A 22238-nucleotide genomic window follows, 5' to 3' on the forward strand; every position below is an offset into this window, starting at 1 on the left:
TCAGCAGATGTGTCTCCTCGGACAATTCATTTCCGAGTGTTAGACAAGAGCCCAGTTTTGGGCCCTGGAAGGGGTCCCTTTCCTGCAACAATACAACGACATTGAACATCCCACATTAAGTCCTGGTCCTCTTGGAACAAAAGGGTGGATACTGGTTAACATCAGAGAGGATGGGAAAACATAAGGCAATCCTCCTTGATGATCCCAATGTCACCATTGGAGTGACCAATGTTTTAAATTCTGCTACCCTGCTTCCCTCACTCTCTAAGAAGGAGATCCTCCAGAACTGCCTGGAGGTTTTGAAGACCACTTACCGCAGTCAACTGGATTTGACAGGTAAGCCTCTGAGTGAGGCTGATTGGCACTTCTTTACTGATGGCAGTAGTTTAGGGAAGGAGGGTCAGACGTATGCAGGATACGGAGCAGCTACAGAGTAGCTACGGAGCAGCAGGTAGTTGTCGCAGCAGCCCTGCCTGCACTCCCCGCCCCTCCACCTCTGCACAGAGAGCTGAGCTGATTGCTCTAACAGGAGCTCTAATCTTATCAAAAGGAGAAAGGATCTGCCTTCCTGGGCTCTACCCGATCCCAGAACCTTTTATAACAAGTAGATAAAGTAAGGAACAAAAAGAAAAAGCCTTCTAAACTCTCCCCCAAGATAAAAGCTTGATGATTGGATCCAAATGAAAACTAAAGTTATAAGAGTTGGTGGAATTTAGATAAAGGTATATAAAATTAATATATTTAAGCTTTATATCAGGTGGTTACAACTCTTATATTGTGGGATAGATAAGGCATATAGATTGCCACTAAGAAAATATTAACATACTGAATAAACCAGTAGAGTTACCTGCGCCATACAAAATAAGTAAAAACTGGAAACTAACATACAAGGGCTAATAAAAATAAAAACAGTAATTCTGCTTTGGTTTAATTTATAAATTCAGAAAGGCCTTTGCTGAATGCCTTATACAAACCGTTGAAGGCATAATCGTTTAAACTCTAAAGTTACAAAATATAGAACTTGTAAAATAAATTTCAGTTTGATTAAAAATTTTGTCACTGACTTTAGTAACTTAAGGTGACAAAACCGTTCGTTGAAAAACTAAACAACCGTCTTTGTCTTGCAAATGTCTCAACCAGAATATGAATACAGGTCATAAGTACCTGATAAACTATTAAACTTATCTTGTAATGCCTGATTCATTACTAAGCTTTTAAGTGAAGCCATCAGATCTCTTGTCTGCCTATTTATGTCTGTGTACCCATTCTACATGAGATTATCTCTATTTCTGAAAGGTAATATTGAAATTAAATTCATAAGGAGCTCTATATAATTGTTTAAGAAAAGATGCTACATTTAAATAAACTGACCAAAATGAATTTCAGGCTCACGTAAACTGGGAAATACCCAATATTAAGTTGATACTGGTATTAATGTTTAAATTTATTGATCTAATTAATATAGGCATGTCATTAAGAGTCATCAAAATTCAATTACATGGGACTGAATGAACTGATACATATGATTTATTACTTTGTGACTTTAGAAAATATACTAGCTTGAATCTCTGTTTTTCAAAAATATCTTTTCTTTTATGCTGTGAGCTACAACAGGTTGATAAAAACAAAGATAAAACATTTTCTCTTCCACCCTACCTGATCCTGCTAGAGTTTAGCTTCTCCAACTGGCTCTCCTATGGACTTGATGGTTTACTGCAACTGAATTATAACTAGTTATATTAATCATATCAGGGCTTCCCTGGTGGCTCAGACGGTAAAGCGTCTGTCTGCAATGCAGAAGACCTGGCTTCGATCCCTGGGTTGGGAAGATCCCCTGGAGAAGGAAATGGCAGCCCACTTCAGTATTCTTGCCTGGAAAATCCCATGGACGGCGGAGCCTGGTAGGCTACTGTCCATGGGGCTGCAAAGAGTTGGACACGACTGAGCGACTTCACTTCAATGTATATATTAATCATTGTTTAATTTGTCCTTTGTTTCCAAATTGCTTATGCTTTTGTCTCCCTGTTACACTATGACTTTTTCAGTGTTATTAGCTGCACTACTTAGGTCCTGTTTTATAAGATTATTGTTTCTTACTGTACCCAGTGTTTAACCAGTCCTCCAACAAAAATAATGATGACTAGATGACTTAGAGCAGTTGATGAGAAATGCAGTTCCATATAAGGTCAACGACTGTAACAGTGTAAGTCTAGATATGGGAAGAAACAACAAAAGGGAATATTTTCCTGGACCACAAGGACTAGTAAGTACAGGTAGTCCAGAGAATCTTGAATACTGTTTTATGGCCTAGTCCAGTAATAGCACATTGAGTGACCTGTCAACGAAACCTTCACCAGATCTGGGAATGAGCATTCCTAGCACCATGGGACAAAATGGTCATGTAATATCCCCAAACTATGGTCAGATTCATGACCCTGAAGGGGCTCTGCCAACTGCAAGTTGGCAATTGCCATCTACCTCTACAAAGATTAAAACATGGCCACTGAAGCTGTTGACCTTCAATACCCCCTGAAAGGAGTTTAAGATTGAAATTAGGAATGAGGCACTCTGTGCTTTGGAAAAACTGGCAGAAGAGACCTTCAGATAGACACTTTCAGGAGAAGATTTTTATGAGCCCTGATTTTTACATCTTCTCATACCTAGAGAAACATTAACATCATTGATGGTTACAATCACTTTGGCTAACAAGGAAAAATTACAATAAAAGTCAAAATAGAGTAGTTATGGAAATAACTAGGTGACACAATGGTATTTCAGACAAGTCCTATATTGTTAAAAACTCGAGTCTCCTGAGCTGTGTCAGACTTAGGATGCCATCAGCCATTCTAAAAACAAAGTCTGCTAGCAGCTGCTGACTACAACTTTACTTTCTAAAGGTCTCTTTTTGTAACTATTATATGTTTAGACAATGAAATTGCTCTGGATCATGTGTTGACAAAAACAAAAAAACAAACACATGTGTAATGACCAACAGCCACATTAAAGGTTAAGACCTACTTAGATAAACCCAGACAACCGGCTACCTGGCTACAAGTCTCCTCAATGTTAAGTCTAATGTTAAGTCTAATGTTAAGTCTAAATTAGCATCCGGATAATTTTTTTCTATTTTGTCTATTATTGTGCAGGTTGTCATTCCTCCAACTATTTCCGAGTCCAAATTGCTCCATTCGTTTGGACAAGAAGACCCAAGCACTGAGCCTATCTGAATCACAGTCAAAATTGTCATCAAATGTATCTTGCTTCTTCTTCTTTGGCCTCTAGCTACAATAACTCTTTTACTCATCTATGGCCTCTGTTTTTTTTTTTAAACTGTCTGTTAAGTTTTGTCTCCTCCAGATAACAACAGTTTTACATCAAGATAATGATGATGTAGAGATTACAGTCACTCCCCTAAACAGATCCTGTGGGAATAACCACAAAACTCACCCAGGGGCCCCTTAATAAAACAGGATGGGTGCTCCGTGACCCCCACTAGGTAGGGTCTATGAGTCCCATGCCAGCACTGAAGAAGTTATGGAAGACAGACAGTCTGTCCCTCATCACCCCACTAAAGATTTCTTAGGGTTCATGTCTCTCAAAGGAAATTTGAAGGAGATAGCTGGGCCCCTGCCCTGAACAGCTAGTGATTGTCAAATAGCAAAACTGAGGTTCTGTCCTCAGCCAGACAAGAGCAACACCTATTTCCCTTCCTCCCTTCTTTCTCTTTCCTGCAAACAAAGAAGATAAAGAAAACAGTGAGGAGGCCTGAACATTCTTAGCTTTTTTACTTTAACTGTTCCTTACTCTGCGTGTCTGTAACTAAGTTTGCTTTTCTGCTCCCTAAGTCTGCAAGAGCTACATTTCACGTGTATTAATTACCCTTTGCTTAGCCTTACAACACCCTCTTCCCTTTGTAGTTCCTCTTTTTTACACATCAGAAAGAAGGCTGCAGAACCACTGGACTGCCGGACTCAATTACTGGGTGACTGACGTGAGCCTATGAGTGTCTTTGAACAAAATCCTAACACCTTTGTTCCTCATCACTGACTCCTGACTGCTAGCACTCATCTTATATAAGCCTCTAGACTCCTCATGGAAGGAGGACAGTTCTTGAGGCATGAGCCTACTGTATTCCCCTCTCTGCTGGCTGAGAATCAAAGCGACCTTTCTATTGCCTACAAACTCTGTCTCTGTATTTTTTTATTTGTCTTTGGTGTGCAGAGAAAGCCAAGATTTTGGCCGGCAACATGTCTTTTAAGGAATTGGTCCAACTTATCTAAATTAAGAATTTGTAGGCATAAGTTGTTCACAGTATTCTTTTAATACTTTTTTAATGCCCATAGAGTCAGCAGTGATGATTTCAATTTAATTTCTGATATTGGTAATTTGTGTTCTCTTGTTTTTTCTTAGCCTGGCTAGAGGCTTATCAATTTTATTGATCTTTTCAAAGAACTAGTTTTTTGTTTTGTTGATTTCCTATTTTACTGATTTCTGCTCTCATTCTTATTATTTCTTTTTTTCTACTTGTTTTGGATTTGATTTGCTCTTCTTTCACTAATTTCCTAAGGTAGAAACTTTGGGTCTTTCTTCTTTTCTTATATATGCATTCACTGCTGTAAGTGTTTCCCAAGCAATGTTTGGCTGTATCCCACAAAGTTTGATAAGTTATGTTTTCATTTTCATTTGGTTCAAAATATTTTAAATTTTCTCATTGTGCTGGTGGTAAAGAATCTGCTTGCCAATGCAGGAGATGTAGGTTTGATCTCTGGGTTGGGAAGATCCCCTGGAGGAGGAAATGACAACCCACTCCAGTATTCTTGCCTGGAAAATCTCATGGACAGAGGAGCCTGGCGGGCTAGAGTCTATAGGGTCACAGACAGCCAGACATGACTGAAGCAACTTAGCACGCACGCATTCTTCTTTGCCCAGGTTTTATTTAGAAGCATGTTGTTTAATCTCCATGTATTTTTGTATTTTCCAGTTATCTGTTATTTATTTCCAGTTTAATGCCATTGTAAGTCTGACAACAGACATTATATAGCTTCTATTATTTTAAATTTGTTAAACTGTGTTTTATGGCCCAGAAAGCCGTATCTCTTGGCGAATGTTCATGCTAGCTTGAAAAGAATGTGTATTCTGCTGTGGTCTCCAATAAAGCCCAACACACTTAGTATACAATGCAGCAACTCCACCTCAGCACCATCCCCTAGAACATGAACTGCAGGCATTTATGTTGATAGCATCCACAGAAGATTATAGCCCGAACCCACACACAATCCGAAAGTCTATCAATAAGAAAAAAGATAAATGAACTGTGGTATACTCACAGGGTAAAATACTACTCATGGATTAAAAAAAAAAGAAAAAGAAAAAGAAAGCACTGTTGTTAAGTGCAACAACATGGATAACTCTCAAAACCAACATGAATATCAGGACTTCCTGGGCAGTCCAATGTCTAAGATGCAATGCAGGGGGCCTGGGTTCAATCCCCAGTCAGGGAACTAAGATCCCACATGCCGCAACTAAGACCCAGCACAGCCAAATCAATAAATGTTACAAAAACAACATGCATACCATACCGAATGAATGACTGATCACATTCAGACGACATTCAAGAGCAGATAATAGTCACCTGTGGTTCAGAAGACTGAACGGTGGTTTCCTCTGAGTGCAGGGGTGGAAAGATACTCAGTTGGAAAGGAATCGGGGAAAATGTGCAGGTGTGATGGAAAAGTTCTTTATCTTTATTTGGGCAGCGAGTACACAAGAATATTACATAAAAAGTTATAGGGCTATATGTGTACTTTACTGCATAAAATACACATATTGAAGTACGAAGAGTGCTTCAATCATGTACGTTATCAGGAAAAGAAAAAACAAGTGGGCAGAGATGACAGAGCTGGACGGTGCTGCGGAAGCACATTTACAGCTTAGTCCGGCCGATGCAGGGCACGCCAGCCACCTGGTCAAGAGCCAGTTCAGACCCGAGTGGCCCCTCTGAAGCCTGTCTTTGGCTCTGACTGGCTGCACACAGTGCAAGCTGCCTTCATCCTTCTTTGGGGGACTGGAGGGAATAATGGTGGTCCTTTCTCAGCTTGGACACCTCCCCCCTCCACTAAACTGTATCCTACTCTTCCTTCAGGGCCTCCCCCAAGCCTACCTTTCTTTCTGTCTCCCTCCCACATCGGCCCCCACATGCTTCTGGTCACCCCAGCTTCTCCAGTAGAAATCAGTTCACAGGAGGCTGGCCTAGGAGCCACGGCATGGATGTGACTGGGGGTCATGAGTGGCTGCCCAGGTCAGTCATCACTCACACACAGAGAATGAGACCCAAAGTGCTTTTGCTTTTTCTTAATGCTTAGCAAACTTAAGTGATCTGTGTTTTCTCTTTTTTTTTGGCCTTTCCCTAATTTCACATACTGAATGAAACATACTTTTCAAGTGTTAAGATCATCGGATTTAATTTTTTATTTCTTTTGTGTCCTCTTACAGGGCTTTGTCGTCAATGACCATTCAATTTATACTGCAGACCAGCAGTTCTCAAAGTGTGCTCAGGGGACCCCTGAAGGGTCCACATGACCCTTCAGGGATTTTCCAGGGTCCAAACTGATACACTGTAACATGAATTGCCTTTTCCACTCTCATTCTCCCAGGAGTATACAGTGGAGCTTTCCACTGTCTACTGAGAAGGTCTGCGTGACTCACTGAACCAGCATTTTCAAACGAGGGATAAGAAATGATACAAGATCATGCAAGGGCAAAAGACCCACTCCAAGTGCCAGACAGACCACTATATTTCACATAGCAGAGTAAGGAAAATTCATTTTCAGATTCTACATTGCAACTCATCTTTAAGAAAATACCATTTGTTGGGATTTCCCTGGCGGTTCAGTAGTTAAGATTCCCCACGTCCACTGCACAGGGCATAGGTTTGATGCCTGGTCAGGGAACTAAGGGGGCTTCCTCAGGAGCACAGCAGTAAAGAATCTGCCTGCAATGTAGGAGATGCTGGTTTGATCCCTGGGTTGGCAAGATCCCCTTGAGGAGGGAATGGCAACCCCCTTCAGTATTCTTGCCTGGAAAATCCCAGGGACAGAGGAGCCTGGCAGGTTACAGTCCATGGAGTCCAATAGAGTCAGACATGACTGAAGCAACTTAGCACACATGCACACACTGGGAACTACAATCCCACATGCTGCACAGTGTGGTCAAAAAAAGAAAATGATAGGGAATGATTAAAAAAAAAGTATCATTTGTTGAATTTTGGCATAGGATCAAAGCAGGATAGCCACAGTTATGTAAGAAGGATCTAAGACACTCCACACTGGAACTTCCCTGGTGGTTCAGTGGTTAAAAAATCTGCCTCGCAAAGCAAGGGATATGAGTTCAATCCCTGCTTGGGGAACTAAGATCCCAGTGCTGAGGGGCAATGAAGCCCACATACTCCAACTACTGAGCCTCTGCACCACAATGAAGATCCCACATGAGGCAATGAAGATCCTGCATGCCACAGCTAAGATCCAACACAGCCAAATAAATAAATATAAATAAAGGTACTCCACACTGTTCTGACTACGTATTCATGTGGCCAGAGTTTTGCCAGTCCTTCCACCAAAACGACACCTTAAAACAGACTGAATACAAAAGGCGCCCTGAGGACCCAGCTGTCTTCTGCTGAGGACATTAAAGAGATGTGCAAAAGTTTAAAACAATGGCATTATTTTCACTATTTTGTTTTGGAGAGTAAAGTTATTTTTCACAAAAATATGTTGACATAAAATGACTATAGTGCTGTTATTCTAAAGTGAATTAACAAATATTTAAAAATTTTCTGTTTTAATTACAAATGCATAACCTACAGGCTTCCCTGGTGGCTCACACAGTAAAGAATCTGCCTGCAATGTGGGAGACTCAGGTTCCATCCCTGGGTCAGGAAGATCCCCTGGAGAAGGGAATGGCAACCCACTCCAGTATTCTTGCCTGGAGAATTCCATGCACAGAGGAGCCTGATGGACTATGGTCCATGGGGTCACAAAAAGTCGGACATGACTGAGCGACGGACACAGAGACACAACCTACAGAAACAAAAGCTTTTCTGGGTCCTTGGTCACTTTTAAGTTTACAGAGGGGTTCTGAGATGAAAAAGTTTGAGGACTGCTGTTTCTGGCTGCCTGACTAGAATACTGAGCAGACCCTTTAGAAATGGAAGGACCAGATACTGCAGTCAGACAGACCTGTGTTTCCATCAATGTTCCACACTGTGCTGATGGATGTAGAGTACCTAATTTAATATCCCTGACCCTTGAGGTTTATTTTTAATCTGTGCAATGGGAAGAGTAACATCATTTTCAGAGCTGCTGACATTAAATGAAGTAATGTACCAGCACAGACCATCTGCAGCTAGCAGGCATTTGGACATTTCGTTATTTTTGCATGTTGCGCTTGGTCCTCTAGGGCTTTGAGGCAGCCAGGGCCTCAGTTGAATTAGGATTGAAGTTCAGACTCCTGGCTGGCTGGTCAACTACATGGACAGAAAGGCTCTCCATGTCATGTGACAGAGCCCAGGATGGTCATAGGAGGGTAGAAGGGCTGACACCTCAGAGCTCTTCCAACGTTGGAGAGGAAGTGTTCACCTTTCGATTCATCTAAACTGAGGTCACCAGGTCCTGGAATGGCGAGCAGAAGTGCACAGGCCCTCACTGACCACACACAGACCGTGAGACCCTCACGCCATGTCTCTCCCTCTTCGCCGTCTGCCAGCTGATGGTCCACTATTCTATGTATTCTTCCTGGAATGCAAGATGTGTGAGAAACAAAAGCAAAAACCCAACACCCAAATGCCTTTCCTTGTCGCTAGTTTTCACTCTTCATGAAACTAGTTTTGTTGGCTTTAGTGGCTCAGATTTTAGGAGGAAGAGCATGGAAACTGGATCAGACTGACCCGTATCTCCTGGTGCCGTCCCTCAGTGTGAGCCAGTGTGTGTGGTGGGGGGAATCACAATGCCACCTCAGAGACAGGATGAGAAGATACCTAGGAGGAGGCTGGATGCACAAGAGTTAGTGTCAGTTGCTCACTGGTGTCCAACTCTTTGCAACCCCATAGATTAGCCTGCCAGGCTCCTCTGTCCATGGAATTCTCCAGGCAAGAATACTGGAGTGGGTGGCCATGCCCTCTTCCTGGGCAATCTTTGAACCCAGGGATCAAACCCGGGTGTCCTACATTGCAGGAAAGGCTCCCCATGAAAGGTCGATATTCTCATGGTAATGGGTCATTTTGTCTCTCACTATCATAAGCTATCAAGAGAAAAACCAGCTGAATTTCAGTTTTGATTAAGAAAAATATAAGGGACAACCAAAGAAACACTGTATGACATCTGTCCTAGGATATTCTAAGGAGAAAAAAATGTTTCTTAAAGGTAATCCCTTCAGGAAAGAAAACCAAGAAAACTCAACAGCATATGTATATAATAGTCCAAAAAAATGTAAAGGAAGAAAACGAAAATATTTCTGAAACTCAGTTTGGTGAGTTGGACTGAGCTGCAGCGTGTTGACAGTTCTCGCGCGTGTAGGACCCCCTTCCCTGTACCCAAACTATCCCCCATCAACCCAAGAGCATGCTGCCGGGACCCCACGTGAACCCCACCCCGCCCCTTTTCTTTCCCATCTTCTGGTAAAGATCGCGGCCCTCCGGACCTCCATCCAGCCTGGGGTGCTTCCAGCTCGGAAGCACATGATTATGAACGCTTTTCCTCGGGGAGTGGTTGGAGAACTGAAGATACAGGGGCTCTACAGAAGTCACCCGCGCACAACCCCCTGGCGTCCTGCCCACCCTCCCTGACTCCTGCGGGTCCCCGTGCCACGCGGTGCTCATGACGTCTCTCCGACAGCCCCCACTGGTCCCCCTACTTCCTGCCACCTTTCCTTTCCAGACATCGTCCACTTTTCCACAACCCGGCACGTGCCGAAACCCCAAAGCCACTGATATGGGGAACAGCCGGGGTTCGAAGGGGCTCTGATCCCCTGGAGCTCGCCCTCCCCCGCCGCAGCTTCTGGAACCTTCTGCTGGGGGCGCTCGGGTGGGGTCTGGGGGGCGGCCAGCCCGGAGGTCCTAGGCCACGTGGTGTTCTCGCTCAAGGCCCCCTCGGAGGACAAGCACGGAGTCGGGGGTGCAGTCTCTCACGTGCTGAGAAGAGCCAGGGAGTTGGACCAGCGAAGCGCAGCCCGGATGTGGGGTATCCGTCCCCGGAAACCAGAGGTGCTGGACACCTGAGGGCTTATTCCTGAGACCCCCAGGCAGGCCCCTCCGACCTCTGTTGGCCTGCATGGCGGCCCGCGGTCTCCATAAACCGCGAACCGGCCCCGCGGTCCCGTCTGGTATCCAGCCCCAACCCGGTCTCCTCTAGGCCAGAACCGGGATCAGACCCCACCCAGATTCCCATCTCCGTTCCGCCCCCATCGCGCCCGGCCCCTGGCCCTTCCTGACCCTGGTTCCCGCCCCTTCTCTTACCACATGGCCGCCTCCGGCCTCTGCGTGTTCTGGACAGCAGGCGCCGCACCCACGCCATCCCCATTCCCGCCGGTCCGCGGACACGTGGCGGAGTCTATGCAGCCTCTCCCGCCGCCGCTGGGGGGCCGCACTCCAATCTGCGCGGGATTTCCCTCCCGGTGAACTCCAGGGGAAGAAAGGTGGTTCTCCACACGACCTGTCCCGCGTCTGTCCCGCAGATGCTGGCGTGGGTGTGGTATTTGGGTCCCTCACCGCCTTTCCTAAGCGCCCCCAACATCTCCCCACGTGTTCCCTGGGCCCGCCGCCGCCTCTCCTGCCTCCTCCCTTTGGGCCCACATCATTCTCCCTACCAGGGAGAGCCCCCCGGGAGGCTCCTAAGGGGGCACCGCTGGTGGCCCAGCCACTACCCTGGGCTTTCCTGGGGTTGTGTTTGCTTAAATTGCCCAAGGAAATGACCCCACTGCAGGCCATGGCCACAGCCAAGTTCTCAAGGCAGAGGAGACTGCATTCAGAAAGGGTAGGCTGTATGTTTCTAGAAAGTTGTCCATTTCTTCTAGGTTGTCATTTGTTGGTATACAATTGTTCATAGTATTTTCTTATAGTTTTTGTATTTCCGTGGTATCAGGTGAGATTATTGTCTTTTCATTCTTTCTTCTGTGTACTTGGTTCACGTTTCTTCTTGGTGAGCCTGGCCGGAGATTTGTCACTTCTGTTTACCCTTTCGAAGAACCAGCCCTTGGTTTTGTTGATTTTTTTCCATTGTTCTTTAATCTCTATTTTATTTATTTACTCACTGATTTTTATTATTTCCTTCCTTCTTCTGACTTTAGGCTTTGTTCTTCTTTTTGGAATTCTTTTAGGTGATAGGTTAGGTCGTTTACTTGAGATTTTTCTTGTTTTTTGATGAAGGCCTGTATCACTATGAAATTGTGGTTGGTGAGGGATGGACTGGGAGCTTGGGATTAGAATATAGGATGATAAACAACAAATTCCTACTGTACAGCACAGGGAACTATGTTCAATATCCTGATAAACCCAATGGAAAATAATATTTGTTAAAAAAGTATATATGTGTATAACTGAGTCACTTTGCTATATAGCAGAGGTTAGCAGAACATTGTAAATACTGCAATTTAAAAAAATATCCTGTAATAAATCATAATGGAGAAGTAGGTTTTGAAAGATTATATATGTTTATATCATATACATATATATGTATATATACACACACACATATACGTATACATACTAAGTTGCTTCAGTTGTGTCTGACTCTATCTGATCCTTTGGACTGTAGTCCACCAGGCTCCTCTGTCCAGGGGAGTTTCCAGGCAAGAATACTAGAGTGGGCTGCCATTCCTTCCTCCAGGGGATCTTACTGATCCAGGGATTAAACCTATGTCTCTTTACGTGTCCTGTGTTGGCAGGCAGGTTCTCTACCATATGTGCCACCTGAGAAGTCCATAAATATATATATATATATATATATATATATATATATATATATATAATTGAATCACTTTGCTGTACAGCAGAAATGAACACAACATTGTAAATCAACTAGACGTGAATAAAAAGTAAATTCAAAAAAAGGGCTGGATGTTGGAAATGGCCCTGTTCAGGCTTGGTATGTGAGCTCCCTTGGCCAGGCAGCCCCCATTTCATGCTCTGTCCATCAGCATGGCCCTGCCCACTTCCTCAAGTCAAGGTTCAGCTTTCCCACTGAGGCTTTTTGTCCGTTTATAATCATGTATCCTTGGGGGGATGGGGGGGTGGGGGGGTGGGGGAAGAAGTATGAGGAGCCCTGGTTGAAGTACTTTAGAATTAATCTCCATATCAAAATGTTTCTGTGAAAATGCTCCCCACCTCCCCTTCATTCTCCTGATGCCCCATGCAGGTCTTTTGAGTATTTGCTACAAAGCCAGATGGCTGATGCACCTGCTGGCCTATAGGTTCCTGGTGGGTGAGGACTATGTTTATTCTTTATGTCCCCAGCATCCAGCACCGCTGAGGCACTGAGGAAGCACTCAGAAATAAACTATGTGCTGCATGGATGCCTACGAAAATGCGAAGCGGGTGACAAGTCCAGGTTTCGCTTAGTTCAGCTCCCTATTAGTCAGCTGGGGCATGCAAGCTTTAGTAACTGTGGTGCACAGGTTCAGTAGTTGCAGATTCCAAACTCTAGAGCACAGGCTCAGTAGTTGTGGCACATGGGCTTGGTTGCTGCATGGCATGTGGAGTCTTCCTACACCAGAAATCAAATCCATGTCCCCTACATTGGCAGGCAAATTCTTACTCACTATGCCTCCAGCTGCTGCTGCTGCTAAGTCACTTCAGTCGTGTCCAACTCCAGGGACATCCCTAAATCTTACCTCTTTGAAAGCCTGATCTTCAAGGGCCTCAAACTGGATTCAACCTGGAGTAATAATAAGCTTGTATTTTTGTATTTTCATAAAACAGTGCTTTGGCTACTACCTGTAACTGTAGCTGGAATTCAGGCCACAAGATCAGGAAAAAGAGTCATACCTCCAATTAGCTCAGTCATTGGTGTTGACAGCTAAGATATTTGAACAACACAGGATTTGGCTGGAGGAGAGATGTTTCTTGAGAGAAAAAAAAAAACACTAAAATCACTGTTGTAGATTGTTCTTGACGTCATGATGTGGAAAGAAGTCAGAATATCTGGTGAAGAATGCAAAGCAAAAACTCCTTGGTCGCATTGCCTAACAACCATCGTGCCAAGGAACCTGGCTCATTCTTTTCTCATAATGGAAACTTTCCTTTTAAAAACCATGATCTAAAGCTGCTTTTCTCTCACAAAGTCTAACAGTGATCAGCAAGTTGCAAGAATAACAAGTAGTTACACGTACACACATACTCACACGCACACACGTTTTCAAGAGGTGACAAGAAAAAATTTTAAAGCCCGTTTAATAAAAGTGTCTGCCTTCTTTCTAAGGAGAGAAACAAAAGCAGCTTTCACTTTTTCATAGGCTCAGTTTCACCTGGTCTTCACCTTCCTCCATTCCCTTCTCCAGCTCTTAACGGAGCAGTGAATGAATGAACAGAGGCTCATTTGGACCTGTGACTTCCATGATGTCATTTCACAGCCACAATAATCCTGGGAGGGCAGAATCGTAGGACCCACTTTACAGATGTGACAGTTGAGGATCAGTTGCGGACCCGTGAGTTTTGGTGACTTGTTCATTGTCACCTGGCTGGTGGGACTGGGGCTGCTGGTCATCTATCATGCTGTATTCCAATGCCTATTCACCTTACATGTCTGACTCTTGTGACTCCATACAGTCTATGGAATTCTCCAGGCCAGAATACTGGAGTGGGTAGCCTTTCCCTTCTCCAGGGGATCTTCCCAACCCAGGGATCGAACCCAGGTCTCCCGCATTGCAGGCGGATTCTTTACCAGCTGAGCCACCAGGGAAGCCCTACTTATGGATAGGACTTGTTTATTGTTTTTTAGTTCCAGAGTCATGTCCAATTCTTTTGCAACCCCATGGACTATATCCCGCCAGGCTCCTCTGTCCATAGGATTCTAAAGGTGAGAATATAGGAGTGGGTTGCTGTTTCTTCTCCAGGTAATCTTCCTGACCCAGGGATCGAAACTGCATCTTCTGTATGGGCAGGTTGGTGCTTTTTTGTTGTTGTTTTTACCACTGAGCCACCAGGGAAGCTCAAGACTTATTTATCCAGTTACTAAAACCATACTTGGCACATAGCAAATTTTCAGTACCTTTTGAATAAATGAATGAACAAATGAACTCTGGAAAGCAATGGAATAAAGTAAAGACTATGTTTAATTTGACTTTAAAAATTCTAGGTTCCAGTCTCAGCTCTGCCACATTTCTAATCAGTTCACCTAATTCTTCCAGCCCTTAGTTCCTTCACCTTTAAGATGGCATGGTGATGATGATGATTGTTAACTACCTGCCTCTACAGTTTTCATAAAGATGAGATGGAAACTCCCCTGTAGGGTTCCTGGAGGAGTTTGAAGCCAGCAGTGACAAACACAAATGCTGAATGGGGCTTCTGGGCTGGAGTGGGAAACCACCTGGCTCCCCGCCCCTGCCATGTGCAAAGGGAGGACATTACACTGAACAGACCACAAAAAGCACTTTGTCTTCGGGCTCCCTACCCCCGCAAATCCCCTCCCCACGCACTGGCAGCCAGAGTTAGAAAAATATGTGTGCTGGGAGTTAGGAATCTAAATTAAGTCCCCATGTCCCAGCTGTCTTCCCCAGCCCACTACTTCCACCATTGCGGTCGGCGCTGGTGAGGCTGCTGGCTCTCAGCTGAGGACCCACTTTGGAATCACGAGGCACATCCAAGTGCAGAACCAAGGCCTCACCCCTGAGATGCTGATATCGTCCAGAAGGGAGCCCAGGAGCTGACATTTGTAAAAGAAATCCAGATAGCTTCCATATGTAGACAGAATTAGGTACTACTGAGTTAGTACATAAGGTTTTGGGGGCGTTCTTGTTATTTGGGACCAGATAATCCTTCACTCTGGGGGCTGTCCTGTCCCCAGAAGGATGGTTGGTGGCAGCCCTATTCTCTGTCTACTGTGGCCAGTGGCATCGCCCCAGTTGTGAGCACCATAGAACTCTCCCTGGGAGGCAGAACTGTCCCAGGTGAGAAGCACTGGATTTGAGAAGAAAGGATGGCAGGAGAGAGGCTGTCGTGGCGTCGGACCCTCAGTGGGCAGCCTAGGACCTGCAGCACCAGGGAAGGAGTTTGTTGGAATTGCAGACCCCCGCCAGTCCAGGGGTCTCCCGGAGATGCTCTGCAGGGGATGCTTTGAGAGCACCACCAGGCCACCCGTGCTTCTTTCCTCTGGAAGCACTTATTAACAGAGTTAACTCATTTTTTTTTAAATTGGAGGATAACTGCTTACAGTGTTGTGTTGGTTCTTGCCGTACAACAACGTGAATCAGATGTATGTATCCATATATCCCCTCCCTCGTGAGCTCCCTCCCCTCCTCATCCCACCCTTCTTGGTCATCACAGAGCACCGAGCTGAGCTCCCTGTGCTCTACAGCAGCTTCCCATTGGCTGCTTTACACACGGTGGTGTGTATATGTCAATGCTACGCGCCCAGTTCACCCCCACCCCTTCCCCTGCTGTGACCACAGTCCATTCTCTACATCTGCATCTCTGTTTCTGCCCTACAATAGGTTCATCCATGCCATTTTTCTAGATTCCATGTATACATGTGAATATACGATACTTGTTTTTCTGTTTCTGACTTACTTCACTCTAACAGAATTAGTTTATTAAAATAGCAGTTCACTGGGAGTTCCCTAGTGGTCCAGTGATTAGAACTTTGTGCTTTCACTGCCCTAGGCCCAGGTTCAATCCCTGGTTGGGGAACTAAGATCCCACAAGCTGTGTAACTCTGCCAAAAAATACAAACAAAAGAATAAAATAGCAATTCACCATCCGCATCTAGGTGACATTCAGTCAGAGCATCAGTGTGGATGGACTTTAAGAATTCACTCCAAGCACCCAGATGAAGCCTCTGGGGGGAGGGGGGCGTGGCCCCTTGTAACATAGCTAGTCAAAGCGTGGCAGGGAGGGGAGGAAAGAGGGTCTACCTGGGGTGTGTCTTGATGGATGGGAGGGGCGGGGTGGGGACAGCTTATGAGGGAGGTTATGGGAGAAGGAATGCTCATAATCAGGGAGCTGGGTCATAGAGACAGCCTGTTCCTCCCACCCCTTCCTTCTAGACACCTTACAAATGACAGTCATGCCCAGCTAATGCTTCCTGGTGTGTGAACTAGAGGCTGCCTCCAGTGGGGTAATGGTAAGCAGGGGGATATGAGAGGGACTGAACTGGCTGGGCCAGTGCCACCAGGGCACAGTGTGGCAGGCACTCCTACTTGGTGCTGGTGGGGCACAGCTGTGCCTGCTGAACCTCCGTTCTGCCTCCTGGAAGGACCAGCCTTGGGGCTGTCTCTGGCCTCTCCCAGAGTTTGTGCAGGTGAGAGCTGGATGGATGGAGCATGGATCTCTAGGGTAGCCTTGAAGGTGGGAGAGCCACAAAAGGGCAGCCCATGGGGTTTTGTGGAAATGGGCCATGGTGATGGGATGGGGGCCATGATATTTATCTAAACCAGCCCTTCCCCTCCCTGTTGCTCTCCCTTCCCCTACTTTTCCTCTCCTCTGCAGCACTGAGTACTGCCCAGCAGTGTTTTAGACATTTTCGGCAGTATTTTCGGCATTTTTGTGTTAACTGGCTTATCATCTGGAGTGTAAACCTCTCTCCACCAGACAATAAGTTCCATGAGGATAGATAGGGTCCCTGACTTGTTCACAGTGGAATCCAAGGGGCCTCGAATAGGGCTGGTCTCAGCTGGCACTCCTTCAATATTTGTTCAATGACTGGACACAACGAATGAGCAAATAGATTGATAAGCCTTGGATTTGTTTTAACGGTAACTGAAGGAAACACCTCTTCCTTCTTCCCCTCCCTGTGATGACTTAATTGACAGTGTATTTACCAGCTTTTAAAAAAGTCTCTTGGGGTTTCCCCAATAAAGCACCAAGAGGAAAACCTCAATGTTGCTGTTCCTGGGTGGAGGGCGAGTTCTGTTGCTTGGGTTCACTTTCTTCTCTTTTAAAGACGTTATTGTTGTTGTTCAGTCACTAAGTCGTGTCCAGCCCTTTGCGACTCCATGGACTGCAGCACACCAGGCTCCCCTGTCCTTCACTATCTCCCAGAATTCACTCAAATTCTTTTCCATTGAGTTGATGATGCCATCCAACCATCTCATCCTCTGTCGTCCTCTTCTCCTCCTGCCTTCAATCTTTCCCAGCATCAGGGTCTTTTCCAATGAGTAGGCTCTTCACATCAGGTGGCCAAAGTATTGGAGCTTCAGCAGCAGTCCTTCCAATGACTATCCAGGGTTGATTTCCTTTAGGATTTACTGGTTTGATCTCTTTAAAATTAGCAAATTCTTAAAATAATAATAATAACGATAATAACATCAGCCAGACAACTGATTTCATCCTCTGCTGAATGGAATGTGAATTTGAATAGCTTCACTGGAAAAGTATTTAAATCCCTGACTCAACAGACCTTCCACTTCATATAACACGGGGATGCTGTCTGCTCCAGCTATCTAATGAGGTGACCAGAAGGAACCAAGGAGATAGTGAAATTGCAGAGAAAAGCATAGAGGTAACAGAATATGTTATTCAAACAATCAAAACATGGACTGGGTACTGTCATGGTTGCCGGGCAGGAATCTGAGATCCTATCCTTACACATTCCTAAGCCGGGACAAATTATTATTCTAGCATGGGTTAGAACTGGTTCTTTCTGAAACTGGGAGCCAGGTTGAATCCCTTCCTCCACTATTCATGCATTCCACTCTCAAGGGGGCAGATCTAGCCAGCCCGCAGCAGCTGGCATGGGCCGGTGTGCATTCTGGTTGTTTGAAGTTTGATGTGTGCCAGCTATTATTACACAGCTTGATGATTGTTCCAGGCATGGGAGTGTGACAGGTGTGCCCTGGAAGAGGTAAAGTTAGGTGAAACTGGGGCTGGTCTTGAGTGCTTGCATATGGATTTTTCTCCTGTGGCTGCTGCAAGCCATGGAAGTGTTTAGGTTGGGAGTGGTCCAGCTCATAGGGAAGGTGGGTTCAGGATGGGAGAGGCTGAAGACAAGGAAACGAATAAGGAAACCAGCTCAAGAGCCCAGGTGGCTGGAACCATCCAGGTGAGTGCAGAGGGGTTTGGGCTCTTTAGGAGGTAGGAACAAAAGCAATTTGAATGGGGAATAAGGAAAGGGAGGGCATGGAATGACTTAGGTTTTCTGCCCAGGCTTCTGGTCGGGGGGAGGGGGAAGGGAAGGGTTGGCCTCCACTAAGAGAATAAAATAAGAACAGAGTCAAGTGTGGAACAGGAAGAAAACAATGCACAAGGTTGCTTTTTCAATAGTTGTTCCTCATTATTAAAAGCAACATATGTTTTGAAAACAGAATTTTCAAAAGAATATTGTAATTAACTGTAGTTCTTTCAGAGATAACCTCTCTGACTTTTTGCTCCATTTTTTTCAGTCTTTGGTCTCTCTTTTAAATCCTTCTTTTAAAAAATGTCTTTTATTGAAGACATTTGGTTGATTTAGAATGTGTTAGTTTCTGGTGTACAGAATAGGGATGCAGTCCTACCTATTGGGTTGGTCAAAAAGTTCATTCTGGTTTACCATAAGATGTTTCAGATTCTTTTCCATTATAGGTTAACACAAGATATTGAGTATATCTGTAGGTCCTATACAGACATAGTAGGTCCTATATAGTAGGTCTGATACAGTAGGTCTTTGTTGTTTGTTTATTTTATATGTAGTAGTATGTATCTGTTAATCCCAAACTCCTAACTTCCCCCTGCCCCACTTTCCCTTTGGTAACTATCAATTTGTTTTCTATGTCTGTGTGTCTATTTATGTTTTATTTATAAATTCATTTGTATCTTTTTTTAGATTCCACAAACAAGTTGATGTTATATATTTTCTGAATGTGTTTGTGTGTGTGTTTGCATAAGCGTGGATGTGTATTTAAAATTATCGATTTCACTGCATAGGCAGTTTAATTTTTTTCTTAGTAAGATATATTTTTGGTCTCCAAAATCACTGCAGATGGTGACTGCAGCCATGAAATTAAAAGATGCTTGCTCCTTAGAAGAAAAGCTATGATCAACCTAGACAGCATATTAAAAAGCAGAGACATTACTTTGCCAACAAAGGTCTGTCTAGTCAAAGCTATGGTTTTTCCAGTAGTCATGTATGGATGTGAGAGTTGGACTATAAATAAAGCTGAGTGCTGAAGAGTTGATGCTTTTGAACTGTGGTGTTGGAGAAGACTCTTGAGAGTCCCTTGGACTGTAAAGAGATCCAACCGGGCAATCCTGGAGGAAATCAGTCTTGAATATTCATTGGAAGGACTGATGCTGAAGCTAAAACTCCAATACTTTGACCACCTGATGCAAAGAACTGACTCATTGGAAAGACCCTGATGCTGGGAAAGATTGAAGGCAAGAGGAGAAGGGGATAACAGAGGATGAGATGGTTGCATGGCATCACCAACTCAATGGACATGAGTTTGAGCAAGCTCTAGGAGCTTGGACAGGGAGGCCTGGCATGCTGCAGTCCATGGGGTTGCAAAGAGTTGGACATGACTGAGCGACTGAACTGAACTGAATGACATAATCATTTCCCAACCTTTAAATTATTAAAAGGAAAGCAGACTTCATTTCATTCCATTTCTTAGATACTGTGTTTTTCACAAAGTGAATGTTTGTGGACCTCCTGCATCAAGCAAGTCTATTGGCACAACTTTTCTGATAGCGTTTACCTACATCATGTCTATTAGTCACATTTCGATGAATCTTGTAACATTTCAAAGTTTCCACATTATTAATCTATTTGTTATGGTGATATTTGTGATCAGTGATGATCACTGATCTTTGATGCTCTTTCTGCAACTCATGAAGATTCATATGATGGTAAGCATTTTTAGCAATATTTTTTAACTATGGAAGGCATGGGTATTTTTAAAAGACATAATGCTACTTCACACTTAATAGGCTATAGTATAGTGTAAACATAAACTTGTGTAACTTGCTTTATTGTGATATCCGCTTTATTGTGGTGGTCTAGAGCCACACCTGTAACATCTCTGAGGTCTGCCTGTATATTTTTAATGGTTGCTGAGTATTCCACTTATGAATGTGTGAGAATTACTTTATTTCTGTACTGTTGGACATGTAGGTCTTCCGTTTTTTCCACCTTGTATAGCACAGCAATACATTTGTATTAAATCTTTACCCAAGTTTCAACTAAAGAGTTTAAAAACATTTAAATAAACACACTCAACATTCCTGTAGAAAAGACAAAGAAGCAAACGGAAACCTTAAATGATATAAAAATGTATACAATTACAAAGGAAGATCAGGGATTTCCCTGGTGACCCAGTAATTAGGACTCTCAGTTGCCACTGCACTGGGATGGGTTCAATCCCAGCTTGGAACCAAGATCCCACATGCTGCATGGCATGGTCAAAAAATGACAAAAAAGTGAAAAAAGAAAAAAAAATCCTAGAAGACCAGAGTTTCAATATGAACATGGTCATGTAAGATGGCAAACACCCTCTGCTTCTCTGGGAAATCACAGATGAGAAACCAGAAAAATAAGGCAAGTGAACCACACTCCCTGAACCTTACATTTTTAGTGAAAATAGGAGGGAGGGAGAAGCTGCAGGTGGAAAGAGTGTGGAGAAGCTTCCAGAAGCAGCTGAGAGAGGGCAGAGGCCACAGGGAAGGAATGGAATGATAAAGGATGACCAGTGATTTCAGGTTCCAGCAGCACCCAACTCAGAAGACACCAAAAAGAGTTCATTTCCCCGCAGAAGGGGCTCACTGTCAAGTGTGAAAGCCTGTCCTTTCTTTTCAACAAGGGAAAAGTGAAGGAGAGGGACCAGAGCCGGGGGTACTCCTGGGAGAAGCAGCACACACACATTCCACATTTCCAGAAAACAGTCCACGTATTTGGCAGCTGAGAAAGAGGGAACATTAGATTCGTGAGACCTGGAGGTTGGGTGAAACCTACACTTGCTTCCCCATTGGTACCTCCTGCAAATAGCTGGTCTCCAGTTTCATGGTGAGCGAGTGAGCAATTTAAAAACACAACTCAAGCAGAATTTTGAGCAGCTGTTATTAAAAAAGAGAAATTAAAAAAAGAAAGCAACAAAACTTACCATCCAATGAGGAACACTCACCTGAAAAGGGTCTTTGGAAAGCAGGTAGAGAATGGAAGTACGTCTTTCATCACAATTTTTTTTTTAAACCAAAACAATTCACTGAAGCAATTCCTTCCATGAAGAAGGCCCATAATGAAGACGTGCAAAGATTAGGGGAAATAACAAACTCATTGGAGGAAATAAAATTCAAGCTGATCAAACTCAAGAAAGGCCTGGGGAAAAAAAAAGACGGAGTCACTCAGAGAAGCCCTAGAGAAAACAGACGCTCAAGAAAACCTAACAGGAACACAGTAGACAGAAATGAGGCAAATAAAAAAGAGTCAGGATGGCGGAGTAGGAGGTGGTGGAGTTCATCTCCTGCCCATCCCTCCCCCCACCCCCCACAGATGCATCGAGAAGACATCTACAAATGGGACAATTCTCACAGAACACCCTCTAAACACTAGCAGAGGACCCAAAAGGACAAGAAAGATTCCCACGTAACCGGGTAAGAAAGAAGAAGGGAAGAGAAAGAGGAGGTGAAGTGGGACAGGACCTGTGTCCCTGTTGGGGGCATGAGGTCAAAGAGAGGAGAAGTTCCCTCGTGTGGAGGAGCCCCCTCACTGGTGGGGTGATGAGTCAGGAAAAGAGAGGAGAGGTTCCCTCATGCAGGGGAGCCCCCTCACCAGTTGGGTGATCAGTCAGGACAGAAGGGGAACATCAGGGGCAGTCAGTGGAGAGTAAAGTAACTGGTCCACGGCAGACAGGACAGGGTGAGACCCACACAGAGGGGCATGCCATGGCCCTGCACACCCCAGCCTGATGTGTTCACTGCGCACAGGGCCAGGTTGGGGTGGGGGGTGCTGGTGCTGGAACATGGGGTTTGGAGAGCAGACCCGGGGAGGGCCCTGCTGTTGGCTGAGAAGAGACAGCCTTGGGGGATGGGAATGAGGCGTTCCACAACCAGGAATGCTTGTGGAGAA

General features: G+C 44.5%; 1 long non-coding RNA gene across 1 annotated transcript; it reads left to right on the forward strand.

Annotated features, from left to right (window-relative positions):
• The first annotated feature begins 18015 nt into the window (after positions 1-18015).
• On the forward strand, positions 18016-20356 carry LOC147379054 (uncharacterized). The gene is made up of 2 exons (XR_015142335.1): positions 18016-18242; positions 19158-20356. It is a non-coding gene; the product is annotated as an uncharacterized LOC147379054 (long non-coding RNA).
• The last annotated feature ends 1882 nt before the right edge of the window (positions 20357-22238 follow it).

This window comes from Bos grunniens, chromosome 1 (assembly GCF_055505025.1).
Source record: "Bos grunniens cultivar Pamir isolate PY7600 chromosome 1, Bosgru_T2T1.0, whole genome shotgun sequence".
In the NCBI taxonomy this organism is placed as follows: Eukaryota; Metazoa; Chordata; class Mammalia; order Artiodactyla; family Bovidae; genus Bos; species Bos grunniens.